A 16,770-nucleotide genomic window follows, 5' to 3' on the forward strand; every position below is an offset into this window, starting at 1 on the left:
TTGACTTGGAACTTACTATACAGCTCAGGCTGGTTTCAAACTCACATAGTTCTGCCTGTGTCTGGTTCTTGAGTGCTGGTCTTAAAGGTACATGCCACCATTCCTGGACTTATCCCCCAGATTTAAAAAAAAAAAGTCTATCTCTTATATTTTGTGTGTATGTGTATTTGTATGTGGGAATGAACTTGTGAGTTTGATGCTCATGCAGGCAAGAGGCATCAGGTCCCCTGGAGCCGGAGTTTAACGGCAGTCATGGGCTGACATGAGTATTGGGAACTGAACCCGGGTCCTTTGCAAGAGCAGAAAGTGGTATTAACCACTGTGCTATCTGTCTACACCCTACTGCTTATTAGTTAGCCGGTTGCTCCCACCTTCTGGCTGCTGTGAATATGGTTCAGGAGTTTTAAAAATCTTCATTTTACTGAAGTGAACTTGGAGGCCGAAAGAAACTAAGTACTTGCCCAAAGATGCCCCAAGACACAGAACCACATAAGGACTGGAGGAAGTCTTAACTCCAGGCCTGTTGGAGGCTCCTACCTCACATTTCCTTGTGTGATGAAGCAGATGGATAACTGAGTGAATGCTGTAGAAGGCAGGTGCTAAATTGTACTAGCAAAGCCAAGAATAGCTGCTGTAATATAGCCTGCCATTTGATTGGCTCAGTCAAACACATTAGCATAGAGTGCAGCTACAGACCGGTCCCGAGTGGGGGAGCTATTTCTCTGTGGGGTAATTCAGAAGACCCAGGTTCTTTTGTGCGCAGCTCCACCATATCCTTGGACTCCTCTACCTCTATGCACTGGGAAGGTTGAGAAAGCGTGAAGAAGCCTGCTTGCCTCTCATAAGTCCCTGGTCTGAAAGTGCCCATCTCACCCAGCCTCATTGGTGTAAACCTGTCCAGGAACATGCTACAGGGAAGGGTGTCTGGGAGATGGCCCCAGCTGGCAGCTCTTCCTGGTAGCCTCATTACCTCCTGGAAGGCGGAACAGGCATTCCTGGTTGGATCACTGGTGAACGTTGCACCAGCCAATGCTGCCAATGTTTGAATGGGATTTTTCATGGAGCATGCTGGGAGAAACGCTTGCATGTTCGGGAGGCACAGAGACCAGCGTGAGCACCGATATTGTCTGGACACAGCCCCTTCTGTGCTGGCTAATCTCACTTTCCAGCTCCCTCACTGTCACGGGCTATTTCATGAGTGCATCAGAGTGGAAGCATGTTTCCGTAGACAGCAGATAAAGATCTTTTAACCTTGTATTTCCTCTCATATTGTCATAAATAGCTCTGCAATGCCATTCCAGTGAGCCTGACAGTTCCTACATTGAGATCTGGATGCAGCGGCATATCTTCCTGTTATATATAAAAAAGAGTGACAGCATTCATCGTTTACGGTGACATCAATGAAGTCTGCTTGTAGAGGTTCCCACTCTATCCATTCATAATGCCTTTTATGACTTCAGGCTTTTAAACGTGGCATTCGGGTCTATTTTTCAAATGTACCACCATTATCAGCTCAGGAAGCCATTCTTCAACATTTCATTTTTCTAAGAATATCTGGAATATCTTAATTCCTGTGAGGCTTCTCCGTGGGGCAGGCTGGCAGGTAGAACTTTAATGTGAAAAATAAGGAAATGAAAAGGCTGCTGGATCCCTCACCTTAGGCTATTGCTCATCTCATGCCCCCCTCCTTTTCTTGTAGTCCCCAGGTAAAGACTCTATAAGACATGGCTCTCTTTGTGTGGGGATGATAGAGGGGAACTGTAGTGTGGGGCCAGTCCTGACCTGGAAATATTGCCAGATCTGCCATGAAGAGGGCGGAGCTCAGTTGAAGTTGGAACAACTTTCCCAGTAGGGCTCAAGGTTATGAATGGTAATGGAAGTTTCTCCTTGCTTTCCAAGAGACTCCACAGCTGATCAGCAATGACCTCAAGGTTCTTGAGGAAAAGACCCAGATGGAGAATCAGATCTTCCATCCTCCTAGATGTTTCCTGTCTTTGGAAGAGGCGTCTCCCTCGATCTTCTGTGTCCCAGCTTCGTCCTCATCTGAAGATCTTTCTAGAACTGGGCAAGACCAGTTTAGTAGCAGAGGCTTGGGAACAATCTCTCTCTAGTACAGTTCCCTTGGACAGGCTGAAAACAGCAGCGGCTGTTCCTGAAGCCACTTAGACAGGGCAAGATTTGACTATTGATTTAAGCGAAGGAGGTTGGTGAGTGTCTTGAGCTGCCTCTCAGCAGCTGTCCAGGACCTGTTGTGGGCACAGCAGACCTTCCAAGGATGGGAACATCTGCCTGGTTTTAGTCAACAACAAACCCTTCCCTTCACATGTGCTCTCTAATTACAAGTGAGTTCTTGTGGGCTTAGCAGTGGTAAATAACATTGATCCTCTCCACGAAGGAGTGGAGATGATGAATGTGTTCAGGCGAGGGCTTTAAGAGCCTGTGCTGATTAGAAAAGGCTAAATAATTGTAAGATAGTAACTAATAGATGGAAGGAATTGTGGCAGAACTGGTCTCCTTGTACAAATGTCACCCCTCTTATCTTTGAGAGATAATTACTGCCTGATGACTGTGTGTTTCATATTCTACCCTTGGGGTTGGTTTTGGAGTATTAGAGGGACCCCCAAATTTGGCTTCACCTCCAGGACATTTGGGCTTTCTCCTTGATGCCTGGAGAGACTGTATTTCCTGAATGGTTATGGTGCAGCCATTCCCACATTCCCTGGGCCTGGTGTGGCTCCTGGCATAGGGCACCGTGCTGTGTTTGCACTGTGGATAACAAGCTAAGAGTTGGTGTCATGAGTTCAGGTCTCCGAGGTTGCACACGGTGACCAGGGGAGGTCATGTAACCTCTGAGAGCCCATTTCACACATCTGGAGTGAAGCTAAATAGTACATAGCTTAGGGATGGGGGTGTGGCTCAATGGTAGAGTGCTAGTTCAGATGTCCCAGGTCCTGAGTTCAATGCTAGCATCGTTGATGTAATCATACACAGCTTGCAGACTATGGATGGAGAGAGCGACTAGGTTAAAGAGCTTTGATTGACTCCTAGGAAATTGCTGATATTTCACTTTTGTTAACATAATGAACAGCAGTATCATAGGGCTTCACCTAATACATATTGTTTATTGTTGCATAATGAATTCCCTTTAAATACAGCAGATGAAAGAAGCACTTCTTACATTTTCTGCTCATAGGGAACTCGGGTGGGGCTGAGCTGGAGACACTGCCGCCTCTCAGCTTCTGTGGGGCTGTAGTCGGATACATATGAAAGCCCAGGCGTGGAGAATCCCTGATTGAGTATGCTTGCTGTCTTACCTGTGAGCTGAGGGAAGGGCACTTAAATCCCTTGTTGGCCTTTGGTGGAGGGTGACCCTGGTTTCCTGCCTCATTGACCTTTCCACAGGCTGCCCTTGATGTGAAAGTGTACACACACACATACACACACACACACACACACACACACACACACACACACACACACACACACACACACACCATGGCTTATTTGTGGAGATCAGAATAGGAGTAGGTTCTCTCCTTCTGCCATGTGGGTCCCAGGAACTGAACTCAATCGGTTAGGCCTTCTCTGCAAGCGCCTTTATCCACAGAGCGTCGCCAGTCCAAGGTCAAAGCCTTTTTGGAGTCTCATCTGGAGAGTGACATTTTATCACCCTGCCCGCACTCCAGGAAAAGGTGTCAAACCATGAGGCAAGATCACTGGAGTCATCTCAGCAGCTTCCTGCTACACCATGTGACACTCAGCACAAAGCAGACTACCAGAGATGGCAGAGGCCATCAACAAGGGGAGAGAATTGCAGCTCTGAATGTGGTTCTATTTGCATTTTTTTTTACTAGCACATTAAAAAAATTGATTCTTTGGGAATTTCACATCATACACTCTAATCACACCCATCCCCCAGTCCCTCTGCGTCTGCTCCTCAGCCTTTCCCCCTCGAAGGAAAACCAGAAAAGAAACAATAAAAACAAGATAAAAAATAAAATAAAAAACACAAATAAGAATATCATTAAAAACAAACAAAACAAAACACACTTCAATCCTCTGTCTTTGCCGTCTCTCCATCACCTCTTCATTCATCCTAGTGGCACTGGGAGCTCCTGTGTGTCATACAATAAACCCTTTTGTCTAAATAGCTTTACTTGCAAATGTTCATTGTGTAATGTATTGTTGGTCAGGCTCAAGGCCTCTGGCTTCTGGCACACCATCAATACTGGACCCTCACCAAAACTTCCATTAGACATCCCAGCATCATGAAGATCCTGCAGCCATGATTCCGTAGGGCCAGTCCCTTCACATACTCCAGCAGGTCATAGACCGGGTGGATGATGGGTTGTGCCAGCTCAAAGCCCTGGATGTATACCTGGGTGGCAGTCAGTTGAGCTGGTCAGTCTGGGCCACTAGGACCACCCCTCTCAAGTGAGGGGCAGAGCCAGCTCCCCCATGCCTATGGTGAGGGGTGAGGCCCGCTTTCCCAAGTGTGAGGGCTGATTCTTCTGTTAGGGGCAGGGCCAGCTTTCCTGTGCTAGGGTCCTTTATCCCAGGGCCAGCAAGGAGAGGGGTCAGCTCTCTGGTGGGGAGGGGGGAAGCTCTCCCAGGGCCAGTGAGGGGCAGGGCCAGCTCATCAAGGCCCTTGTACTTCAATGCATGGTTCAACAGATGGTTTGCATGGGCCCCTGTGGTAACATGGTAATGGATAATCACAACAGATCCCAGCTACAGCAGGACCATGGACCCAGACACGGCCATCAGCAGCAGCTTGGGCCCAGATGTCACCATGGCTCTGGATGCAGTTGCAGGCCTCTCAGATTGGCATGGGCCCAGCAGCAATGTGGTCCACGCAGTGGTCTAGACTCTGAGCAGTCACACAGCCCCTGAAGGCAACAGGAGCCTTTGCCATGACCTCAACACAGACCCTGGCTCTGGCAGGACCATGGACCCAGACATCGCCTGCAGCCACAACTTGGGCCTGGATGTCAACATGGCCCCATGTGGCAGCACAGTCCATTCTGATCTGCATGGCCCCAGCAGCAGCATGACCAACATGGCCTCAGGTTATGGCCCAGACCATGGTCATCTGCATTGCCTTTGGTGGTAACCAGAGCCATGGACATCAATGCAGACCCTGGCCAGGGTGGGGCCATGGACCTAGACATGGCCCTTGGCAGCAGCTTGGGCCCAAGTGACTCTAAGGCCATGGGTGGCAGAGCAGGCTACTGAGGTCAGCATGGCACAGGCAGAGGCACATCCTTTGGACCCCAACCTGGCCACAGGTAGCAGCCCAGAAGCCAGGCATCCTTGTGGCCTTTGGTGGCAGCTCAGGCCATGAAAATCAACACAGACCCTGGCTACAGAAGGACCACAGACTCAGACATGATCCTTGGCATCATCCTGGGCCTGGATGTCATCATGGTCCTGGTGGCTGCTCAGGCCACTCAAATAGCTATCACCCTGGCTACAAGGTGGCCTTCAGACAACAACATGGCCCCAGGCCGCCCAGACTTTGTGCATTTGCATGGCCTTCAATGGTACCAGGAGCCATGGATATTAACACAGACCCTGGCTATGGTAGGGCCACAAATCCAGACATGGCCCTCAACTTCTTCTTGGGTCTGGATGCTACCATGGCTCCAGGTAGCAGTGCAGTCCATTCTGATTTGTATGGCTGTGGCAGCAACATGACTTTCGGGTACCACCGTGGCCTCAAGCGTCAGCCCATACCCCAGACATCTGCCTTCAGTGGTAACAGGAGCCACTGACATTGATACAGACTCTGGCTGTGGTAGGGCCACGGACCCAGACATGGGTGACCACAGATGGCCACGGGTGACAGTGCAAACCACTCAGATCAACATGGCTTTGCCTGCAGCACATCCTTCGGTCCCTAACATGGTGCTTCAGGGGTAAAACACAGGTAACTTTCCGTACAGCTTGGTCCCTCTCCATTTGCATCTCAATTGGAATAGAATTTTTTTTTCTCTCGTGAAATGATGTGGATGGAACAACCTGTACTAAAACCTCCCAGTGACAGCAGGTTCTAATATGCCTTCCTTAGGTGGTACCTTTGACCTACTGCACCTTGTGCTCCTAGGATCTTCTTGCCAGCTTATTCTGAGCACCTGGCCTCTGAGATAACCACTGTCATTATTAGGGGACCCTTTAAAGCCTGGAGAACTTTTAAACCCAGGGGCCAAAGCCCTGGAGGTGGGGCCCTATCAACTGCAAGCAATCTGGAGAGTTTGAAAGGGGCCAGCCAGAGCTCAGTTCCTTGACCTTGGCATATTGGAGTGTGGGCAGGGCCCAGGTTTCAGAGACAGGTCCTGTGGGGGAAGGGGCACCTGCCGCTTCCTTGACTGGTTCATATCAAGCATGAAGTGTCTAGGGCAGAGCCATGGGGCTCGTGGGTTAGAAAGACACTGGAGCTGGTGGGTTGCACAGATGTAGTGCTAACTTCTCTAGAGCAAGGTCTCTTCTGAGCTCCAACTCCCATTAGAGGATGTGAGAGCTGCTGTTTTTTCAGCAAAGAGAAGACTCAGAGGGCCGATGACATTGACCATGGTCCCTTGGAATGAACCTTTAAACTCATGTCTATTTGGGATGAGTGTTGGGGGTGCTGAAGAAACACCATGATGTGTTGGAGTCGAGAATGCCTTGGGTTCCTTAAAACTAAGTTATCCTCCATAAACACTCTATTTCTAATCACCCAACATCTACCTAGGTGCATAGACGTAGGGGTAGATGTGCAAAGAGGGGGTGATGAGAAGTGCCCTGGAAGCTGCAGAAATGGAGAGGACTGGCTGGTAGCTGAAGGATCTAGACTTGAATCTTAACTTCTCCTTGCAAGGTGACTCAATCTTTCTGAACAGGTCTTCTTGTGTTTCTCTGATAGAAACGGTTGTGCTGGCTATCTCCTGGGTTTCATGGTTTGTGTGAAGTCTCATGTTGGCGACTGTGAGTTTCAACACAAGTTGAGAGGAGTTGATTAGTCATGTCTGCTGTGGGTGAGGAAGGGTATCAGAGGTATATGTGCTTTTGCTTTTTCGTCTTCCTTGTCTGCAGGCTTCTGGTGACTGTGACAATATATGTGAAGCTTCTTCATATCTGGTTGCTGTCAATAAATCCTTGTGTTTTTTTTTTTTTTTTCAATTCACTCCAATTCAATTAATGACCAAGTAGACACCTCAGGAAACAGTGAGTCAGTCATCACAGGTGCCTAGCAAGTATCCCTGAAGTATTGACAGCAGAACCTGCCCTTTCTGAGTCATGCTGACCCCCACTTACCAGGGACATTTGTAACCAACGTCATCATCCGAAAGAAACATCTCAGAGCTCCAGGGCAGCAGAAGCAAAGTGCAGGAGAAGCCAGCAAGCCAGCAAAGGTACTGACTTGGTATTTTCACACCCAGAGTGCCTCGCTGTCATCAGGAGCAGCCCCGTCATGAGATATAAGTAATTTGTGCAGGCTGATCCTGGTTTTCTCATTAATATGCAAATGAGGCATGCCAGTTGTTAGGTTAGAAGAAAGCTGTCATGTTTATTGTGACAGATTTAATGGATGTGTTTGGATTGTGCATTCAATGTGTTTTCAAGAGCATGTCTTATCTTTGTTTAGGCAGTAAATCAAAAATGTAAACAACAATTCATTAGCATCTGTCAGAAGCTCAAAGCCACATTGTTTCACTTGACAATCTTCCCAGAGGTGGGGAAAAAGCCCTATATCTGACTTATTTGAGATTAGTTAGAAATTGCACTGGCTTGCCTCTCCTCTCCCTCACTAAGCGTGTAAGCAGTAATTGAACGACTGTGACTCCGCTTCTAGAGCTGGGAGGGTGGCAGGGCCATAAACAGGGACCTTGTGTCTTGATGCATCCTGCATGTGTTACAGGACTTTGGCACCCTGATATGCCCCATGGTGACCAGGTCTGGGGCAGGTCCTGTTGAAAACAAAATAAGTGATAGAAGCATGGCTTCATTCCACAGAGTATTTCAGATAAGCCACTGGGAGAAAACAGTGAAGCGTAAAAACAAAAAAGTGGAAAATAGGATTGGGCTCCAAAGGGACTGGGAGATGGCCCAGTGGCTAAAGTGCCTGTATTGACATTTGGATGCTGAAGAGTGTACACACACACACACACACACACACACACACACACACACACACACACACACACACGGTGTTAAAGATTCCATAAACGGGCCCGCAAAATGTGGTTCACTGGGGAAAGGTACCTGTCACCAAGTCAGATGACCTGAGTTCAGCTTTCTAGCACCTACACAAAAACCTGGCTTGTGGCATGAATCTGTAAATTCCTGTGCTGGGGAGAGAGAAACAAAAGGACTCCTTAGAACTCATTGACCAGCCACCCTAGCTGGACGGATGAGCTTCTGTTCCAGACTCTGCCTCTAAAAATAAGACGGTGAGTGGTGGAGGATGACACACGATGTCCACTTCTGCCCCACCCCACCCCACACACTACACACCCACACCCCCCCACACACCATATACACACACACACCACATACACACACACCACACACACATACACACTACACACAACATACATATACACACACACCCTACACACACACCACATACACCTTCCCCCCACCACGCACACACCCCACACACACTTAGGTAGGGATTCAGGGAACTGTAAACAAAGGAAAGATGGGAAAAGAGGATGTCTTAGGGGTTTCTATTGCTGTGAAGAGACACTGTGACCATGGCAACTCTTATAACGGAAAGCATTTAATTGGTGCTGGCTTACAGTTCAGAGGTTTAGTCCATTGTTGTCATGACGGGAAGCCTTGGTGGCATGCAGGCAGACATGTTGCTGGAGAGGTCGCTGAGAGTTCTACAACTTGATAGGCAGGCAGCAAGAAGAGACACTAGACCTGGCTTGAGTATCTGGAACCTCAAAGCCCACCTCCAGCGACACACTTCCTCTGACAAGGCCACATCTCCTAACAGTGCCACTCCCTATGGGCCCATGGGGACCATTTCCAATCAACCTGTCACAGCACTAAGAGGGAAGCGAATTCTGCCCTCTACATTCTGTTGAGAGACAAATATGAGACTTGGTCCTAGAAGCTTTCTAACAGCTTCCTAATCTGTGCAGATCAGGTCTTACATAGTGTTGTGCTGTCTTTTTTTTTTTTTTTTTTTTAAATCTTATTTATTTTGTGTGTGTGTGTGTGTGCACATACGTGTGTGTGCAAAGCTTGGGTGTCATGGTGCTTGTGAAGCACCTTGGTGAAAGTCAGAGGATAACCCCGGGGAGTTGCTTCTTGCCTTTCACCATGTGGATCTCAGGGATCCGAACTCGGGTCACCAGGCTTGGCAGCAGGTGCTGAGCCATCCCATGGGCCTGTGTGTGGGATCTTTAGCATTAAAAACAATGACAGTGTGACTCTGCATTTCACTCTCTGAGCTCTCCTGGTTTCTACTCAGAGGTCACATTGCTCCTCAACTCTACTCCAGTCTTCCTTTTCCCTCACAGACTAGCTTCTGGGCAGGGTGTCTGTCCCCCCACTCCCCGCTCTGGCCCTCCTGTTGTACACCACTCTTGTCTCCACCATGCCTGGAGATAGCTCTGACTGCCCTTTCCAGTGGCAGTGAGCAGCCTTCTCTCTGGGCGGAACTCTCTTGTGGGCTTTTGTTTCGGCTTTCTCACACTCAGGTGTTCTTGGCTGCCAGTTCCTCTTTTTTGGGCCCCTCCCTCTTTCTTGCCATCCGTCTTCCATTCCAGGCTGTTTTCTCTCTAGCAGTCACTCAGGGATCAACTCTTTGTTGACCCTCTTGTACTCAGTGACTGGTGCTCCATTACAGTCCTGTCTGCATCCTTGCTTATCACCCCCAACTCCACAGCTCCAGTAAGAGCAAGGCAGACCCCTGTCTCCTCCCATCCCAGGTACCCTCATCTGTTTCCCACTGGCTCCCTCGGCAACCCCACCATTGCCGCCTTCAGGAGGCCTCTTCGCTACCAGAAGCTCAGCAGCAGGCTTTTCCACTCCAGGCCAAACCTCTTGGTTCCTCCTCAGTCCTGGAGCCGGAAGAGATCTTTCCAATGCCTGTTCTCTGGTCCTCTTTCAGGCCTGTGACAGGTGGCAAGCTGCTCTTCTGGGGAACTCTGAGTCCCCCATTCTCCGTGAGCTCGGCAGCACCAGCCTGTCCCTCGGCTCCCTGGCCCTGTGACTGGGATGGCCAGCTGTGGCTGCAGGGTATTGTGTCCCTCTCCTTGGTTCTGTACTGTCCTCAGGTCCTGCCTACTCCAGGAGGCCTTGCTGGGAGCCCCCTCTGGATTTTCTTCCTCCCAAGGGCTGCAATTCTTTCTCCAGTTTCAGGTTTCCTTACTTTTCTGTCACTGTGAGAAAACACCATGACTGAGGCAGCTTATTATAGAGGAAAAAGTTTATTTGGGCTTACGGTCCCCAAAGGTTAGCTGCGGGCCTGGCAGCGAGCAGCTGGTGACAGCCATGATGGTGGGAGCAGAAAGCTGAGAGCTCACGTCTTTTGTGTGTGTGTTTTTGTTTTGTTTTTCGAGACTGGGTTTCTCTGTGTAGTTTTGATGCCTGTTCTGGATCTCACTCTGTAGACCAGGCTGGCCTCGAACTCACAGAGATCCACATGGCTTTGCCTCCCGAGTGCTGGGATCAAAGGCATGGGCCACCACCCGCCCCTGGGCGAGAGCTCACATCTTGAAGGACAAGTACAAAGCAGAGAGAGTGAACTTGAAATGGCTTCTGGGGTTTTAATAAAGTCTTCCTTCAGCAAGGTTGCTCCTCAGAGATCTCCCCAAACAGCACTGCCACCACCCAGTGTTGAAACACCTGACACTATCGGGGATGTTTCTCATTCAAACCGTCATCAAACTCCCTGCCTCCATAGGCTCGTGGCCAAATCATAATGCAAGATGCATTGAGTCTAACCTTGAGTTTCCTTTGAACTGTGCATGCTCAGGCCAGGGCCACCAGTTTTGGAGCAGGCCTCAAGATGAGAATGGTTTTTAGAGCCGGCCGGTGAGTTGGAGGCCGGCCTTGTCTACAAAGCAAGATCCAGGACTGTTACACAGAGAAACCCCTTCTCAAAAAAAAAAAAAAGTTTTTGTAGATGAACACTGGCAATTCATGTGATGCTAGGGAACATTAATACAACCCCCACTGAAGCCAAAACTCCATCCTCTCCACAAAAAATCCTGTTCTTCTGAGCCTTACACCAGTATTACTGAAACACATTAGGAATTCCACTGATGAACCCAAATTCATCGATAAAAATTTGTGAGAAGCCTAAACTATTTCCTGACAGGTTCCTTTGCACTCACTAAGCAGCAAGGTCATCTCCTGAGTACCGGGATTGTGAGTGTGCACGGCCACACTCGTTTTACCCGGTGGTAGAGGGGAAACAGGATGGGTAAACGCTGCAAAGACTGAACTCCATCCACAGCTCTATTATCAGCCTCTTCATAGACAAAGGCTAGAGCCATCCCCCCTCTCCCAGAGGCCCCCCGCCAGGCCCCACCTTTCCCAGGGACCATGGAGACCACTCCCTAGCACTGACCCTAACCTACGATGTTGGGAACCTTCACTTACAGCTTTCACCAAGATTTACACCACAGGGGGCTGGTGAGCCGGGCTCTTCAGGCAGAGGCACTTGCTGCCAAACCTGACAACCTGAGTTTGATCCCCGGACCCACACAGGAGAAGGAGAGAACCAATTTCTGACCTCCAAAGTTGTCCTCTGACTTCACACACACACACACACACACACACACACACACACACACACACACACACACATTAAAAAATATTTTAAAAGTTTTATACCAAGAACTAAAAAGGGTGCGTGAACCTTCGAGCAGCAATCACTATTCAGTGCCACACTGAGTGGGCATTAAAGTAATGGATGGACTTGTCTAGGAAATGTGGGCTCACGGAAATAGAGAGCTATGAGCCTTAACAATAACATCCCAGGCTTTTTCTTTCTTTCTTTCTTCCTTCCTTCTTTCCTTCCTTCCTTCCTTCCTTCCTTCCTTCCTTCCTTCCTTCCTTCCTTCCTTCCTTCCTTCCTTCCTTTCTTTCTTTCTTTCTTTCTTTCTTTCTTTCTTTCTTTCTTTTTTTCTTTCTTCCTTCTCCTTTTTTTTTCTTCCTTAAATGACATAAAGATCAACATGCAGCTCACCCCAGCAGGCTTTATGTCAAGCAATTAGGAAATGGGACGATGAAAATGTTTATTCAAAAATCAATGACTGTATCCTAAGAGGGGTTTAAAAACCACATGAGTAGACCCTCCCCCCAGTGCAGCCCTCAGAGCCACTGTGGCCCAGGGAGGCTCCAGACAGTAAGAGGTTAAGATATGGATTTTTAACTCTAGATTTGAAGGAAGACCCCTGGGTGAGCTTTTCATTGTGTCGACTAAAAATGTTTTAAAAATCAATATCGCAGTATATAAAAGGATCTCCTAAAGACCGTGTCAGCCCTGTCCACAGCCAAGTGGACCACAGTGACTGAAGAAAGAGTGGCCATTAGTTCTTCAAGGCCTGCAGCTGACAGGATGGGAGTAGCTGCAAGGTTCTTCGCGCAGGTGAAGCAGCTTTCTAACAGCACTAATTGCAAACTGGGTGTGGTAGAGCCTAACTGTAGCCCCAGCACCTGGATGGTGGAGGCGGGAGGATCAGGAAGCCAAGGTCATCCTGAGCTATATGGTGAGTTCAAGGCCAGCTGGTCTCTGAGACTGTCTTGAACAAAAGATAGCTAAAACCCAGACAAAAGAGTATGCTAATGGTGTCTGTAGAAGGTAGTGCAGATCTGACCTTTCCTATCAATTCAGTTTTTAGCCAGAGACAATAATTATACTTTCCCTTACTGTCCTCAGGTTGAAGTGGAAAGCTATGTAGTCATTTAATAACGATGGTAATAACTAAGATTCATTCAGCATACACTCAGTTCCTGCTGTAAGTCAGGGGCTGGGTTCTGTGCTCTAAAGGGATGGACATAAAACTTGTCATCAAAGCTTTTTTCCTAAGGACTTTAGATCAAGGCAGGCCTTCAATTTAAAACAAAAAGTTCTTTTTTTTTTTTTTTTGGTATTGTGTGTGTATGTGCCCGAGTCACGGGTACCACAGCAAGCATGTAGAGGCCAGCTGGCCATTTCAGGGGTCAATTGCCATTTTCTGCCTTGGTTGAGAGGTGAAGTGGTTTGAAAGGAAATGGCCCCCAAAGAGAGGGGCACCATTAGGAGGTGTGGCCTTGTTGGAGGAAGTGTGTCACTGTGGAGGTGGGCTTTGAGGTCTCCCAGTGAGTCAGAGCACTTCCCGTTGCCTGTGGATTAAGATGCAGAACTCTCAGCTCCTTCTCGAGCACCATGTCTGCCTTGCTTCATGCCATGACGATAATGGACTGAAACTTTGAGCTGTAAGCAAGTCACCACAATGACATGTTTTCCTTGGTAAGAGTAGCCGTGGTCATGGTGTCTCTTATAGCAATAGAAACCCTAACTAAGAAGAGAGGGGTCTTTGTTTTGTTTGAAGCTGTGTATAACCATGACCTAGCTTCCGGGGACCCTTCAGTCTCTGTCTTCCAGGAGCGCTATGTGCCTGGCTTTCATGTGGGCTCTGGGGATCAAACTCACAAAAGCCCTTTACCTACTAAGCCACCTCCCTGGCCTGTCAAGTATTGCCAAGGCAACCTCCCATCAATGTTTCCCTTGCTTTTTTTCCTGGCAGTACTGGGGGTGGAACCTAGGGTCTCAGGCATGTTAGGAAGGAGCTCACACCTGAGCTGTGGTCCCACTTCTGGTTTCCCAACTTTTCAGCCTTGCTCCATCGGCGGAAAGTCCGTCTTGTGTGCGTTCCTGTGTTTCTCGATGAGAACTGTGGCCAGCGTTGTCTTCTGCTTTGCTCTGCGTGTTGGGATGTCTACTGTAGTCTATCGGGCTGAGAGAAACACAAAACGCTGCTTGCCATCTGAACAGCTGGACTCATGGCCCTCTACTAATATATGTGTGTGTGTGTGTGTGTGTGTATATAATACATATTATATACATGTAATATGTATGTATATTATATCTACACAATTATACATAATATATGGCAAATTAGCTATATAATATATAACTAATATATCATGACCTGAAGTTGGGAAGTTTCTCTCTAATCGGACAGCACAAGCGGAAAGTCCTTTCTGAAGAAAATGTACTTGATAGAGTGGGGAGATGCTGGGGCCTTCTGGCTGGGGTGTCAAGGAGGGTGTAACAAAGGAAGTGACATTTAAGATGGGTCTGATGACAAAGGAATGCTTTCTAGTAGCTGGTCTGAGTGATGGAGGAGTCATAAAGTTTGTGATAACGCATGTTATTATGTTTTGGCTTCTTTGTTTTTTGAGTTAGGATTGTGCTGGTTAGTGTTTTTTTGTATTTTTAAAATTTTTATTCTATGCGTATGTATATGCACCTATATATATAGGTGTATATATATATAGGTGTGTATATATGTATGTATGTATATATGTATGTATGTACACCACCTGCATGTAGATGTCTATGAAAGCCAGATGATATTGTTGTATCCCCTGGAGCTAGAGTTACAGAAAGTTGTGAGACATCATGTGGATGCTGGGAACTGAACCTGGGTCCTCTGGAAGAGAGGTAAGTATTCTTGACTCCTGAGTCACCCCTCCAGCCCCTAGTTTTAATTATCAATTGGATACATCCTAGAATCACATGAGAAGAGAGTCTTAATGAGGACTTACCTAGATCAGGTTGGCCTGTGGGCAGGAGTGTAGGGGGCCTGTCTTGATGGTTACTTAAGGTGAGAAGATCCACCCTGAATGTGGGTGGCACCATTTCATGAACTGCAAAAGAGAGAAGGAGACAAGCTGAGCAGGAGCAGCAGCAGGCAAGGATCCATGCGCAGGTTCTCTGTGAGTGTGGATGCGATCCATTACGTTTCTGCCTTCAACTCCCTGCCATGAGTACAACCTGGAATGGTGAGTGACAACAAATTCTTTCCCGCCTCCCACTGCTTCTGGTCAGGGTGCTTCATCACGGTGAGAGAAAGGAAGGGTCTCACTGCAGAGCCAAGGCTGGTCTTGATCTTGTGAGTCTTCTGTTGTAGCTTCTCCAGTGCTGGAATTACAGGTGTGGACTATCCCCAGCCTGGTTTAGATCATTTTATCAATATATGAAATGATACTTTCCTTTCCAAGGGATGTTCCCACCTATGGCTGTTGGCCTGCCCTTACGCACCTGTGAAGTAACCAGACAAGTATTCTTCTGACCACATTTCATCAAAGGGGAACACAGAGACTTCGTGTATTTGTTTTTTTATTTGTGTTGCCACAAGACACCTGACAAAAACAACTTAGGGGTGGGTTTATTTTGCTGTGATCAGGAAGTGACAATACTTCCAGGAGACAGAGACAGCCCCTCTGGAGAACCATGAACCATCCAGCGTCGTACCCGTCAGTGAGACTCCCATATGGCCCACTGACAGCTCTGAAAAGCCCTAGACACCATCACACACCCCAAGATCACCTGCCTGGGCTCAGCTCCAGCTCTGAACTTCCTAGCTTCTTCCTGTCCCTGCCCCAAACTGACACCTCTGGACACCGGCTGCACCCTCCCCTCCCCCATCACAGTGACGAGGGCCCTGGGCCAGGCCCATCCCACCCTCTCTGGATCCCAGCTGCTGTGGTCCCAGGACTCACAGGACCACAAGTGGCCAGACACACAGCATTCAAGGGCAAGGTCTAGGTTCACTCCAGTTCTAGGTCCTTGTCACAGCTTCTGTTTCTCTGATGGGGACATGCAGACCCAGCTGGCTTTCTGCTGGATCCAGATTCCCAGGATCCTGGGGTGACATCGACCTCAGTAGCCAGTTAGGTTGTTCCTTCCCCATTGCCTACCAGCTTTTTGACCTTGGCCATGGACTCAGTTTGAAGATAGAGTCCATCACGGTGGGGAAGGCATGGTGGCAGGGATGTAAGGCAGGCAGCTGGTCCCATTGTGCCTGCCATAAGGATGCAGAGAAGAATTCTGGCACTGGGCTAGCTTTCTTATTTTCCTTTTGGCCATGGGTTGGTGCTGCCAACATTTAGGGTGGATGTTCACACGTAAGCCAGTCTAGAAACTCCTTCACAGACACACCCGGGGCTTTGTCTCCTAAAAGATTCTGGATCCTGTAGAGTTGAGAATTAATATTAACCATCACATAGAGCAAGAAAGGACCTTGCCCACAGACCCACAGCTTGCAGGCTTTGGCAGGCTTTGGCAGAGTCGGGTATGAGCTCCATCCAGTCTGCTGATTGCAGCCTCTGAGTCACCTTGGCAATGGGAAGCTGGGGGCTGAATCTCTGATTAGGGTTTGGTGGTGAGAGCTAGGGTCCAGAATAATCGCTTTGAGCTCTACAGCTCAAGTCTTGTCTACCCGCCTCTCTTACTCAGGCAGCAGCACTGGCTGACGTGACTGGGAGCCACAGCCAGGTCAGTCCTCTTCTGCCTTTCTACAGAGGGAAGACTGAGCTTGGTATCATGAAGCCTCCCACCCAGCCTCATAAATAACAGCTGCTCTCCCCAGAAACCTCGTGAATCTGACCTCCCAGTATGGAGCCCACAGCTCCAGCCGAAGCCTTCCGTTCACCAAGAACAAGCTCTGCCCTCTCCCCATACCAGGCTGGTTCTGCAGCCTCGTCTGTTTGACTTCCTTTCTCTCAAGGAACTTACAATTTAATCAGGAGTGCCTAATAGTACACACATTCTAA

General features: G+C 48.4%; 1 long non-coding RNA gene across 1 annotated transcript; it reads right to left on the reverse strand.

Moving 5' to 3' along the window:
• Positions 1-13,785: 13,785 nt before the first annotated feature.
• LOC121826851 (uncharacterized) lies at positions 13,786-15,612 on the reverse strand. Its single transcript, XR_013049892.1, has 4 exons — positions 15,549-15,612; positions 15,024-15,256; positions 14,761-14,862; positions 13,786-13,946 (listed from the first exon to the last, which is right to left on the reverse strand). It is a non-coding gene; the product is annotated as an uncharacterized LOC121826851 (long non-coding RNA).
• Positions 15,613-16,770: the final 1,158 nt, after the last annotated feature.

The sequence above is a fragment of the Peromyscus maniculatus genome, chromosome 1 (assembly GCF_049852395.1).
Source record: "Peromyscus maniculatus bairdii isolate BWxNUB_F1_BW_parent chromosome 1, HU_Pman_BW_mat_3.1, whole genome shotgun sequence".
NCBI classification, from domain to species: Eukaryota; Metazoa; Chordata; class Mammalia; order Rodentia; family Cricetidae; genus Peromyscus; species Peromyscus maniculatus.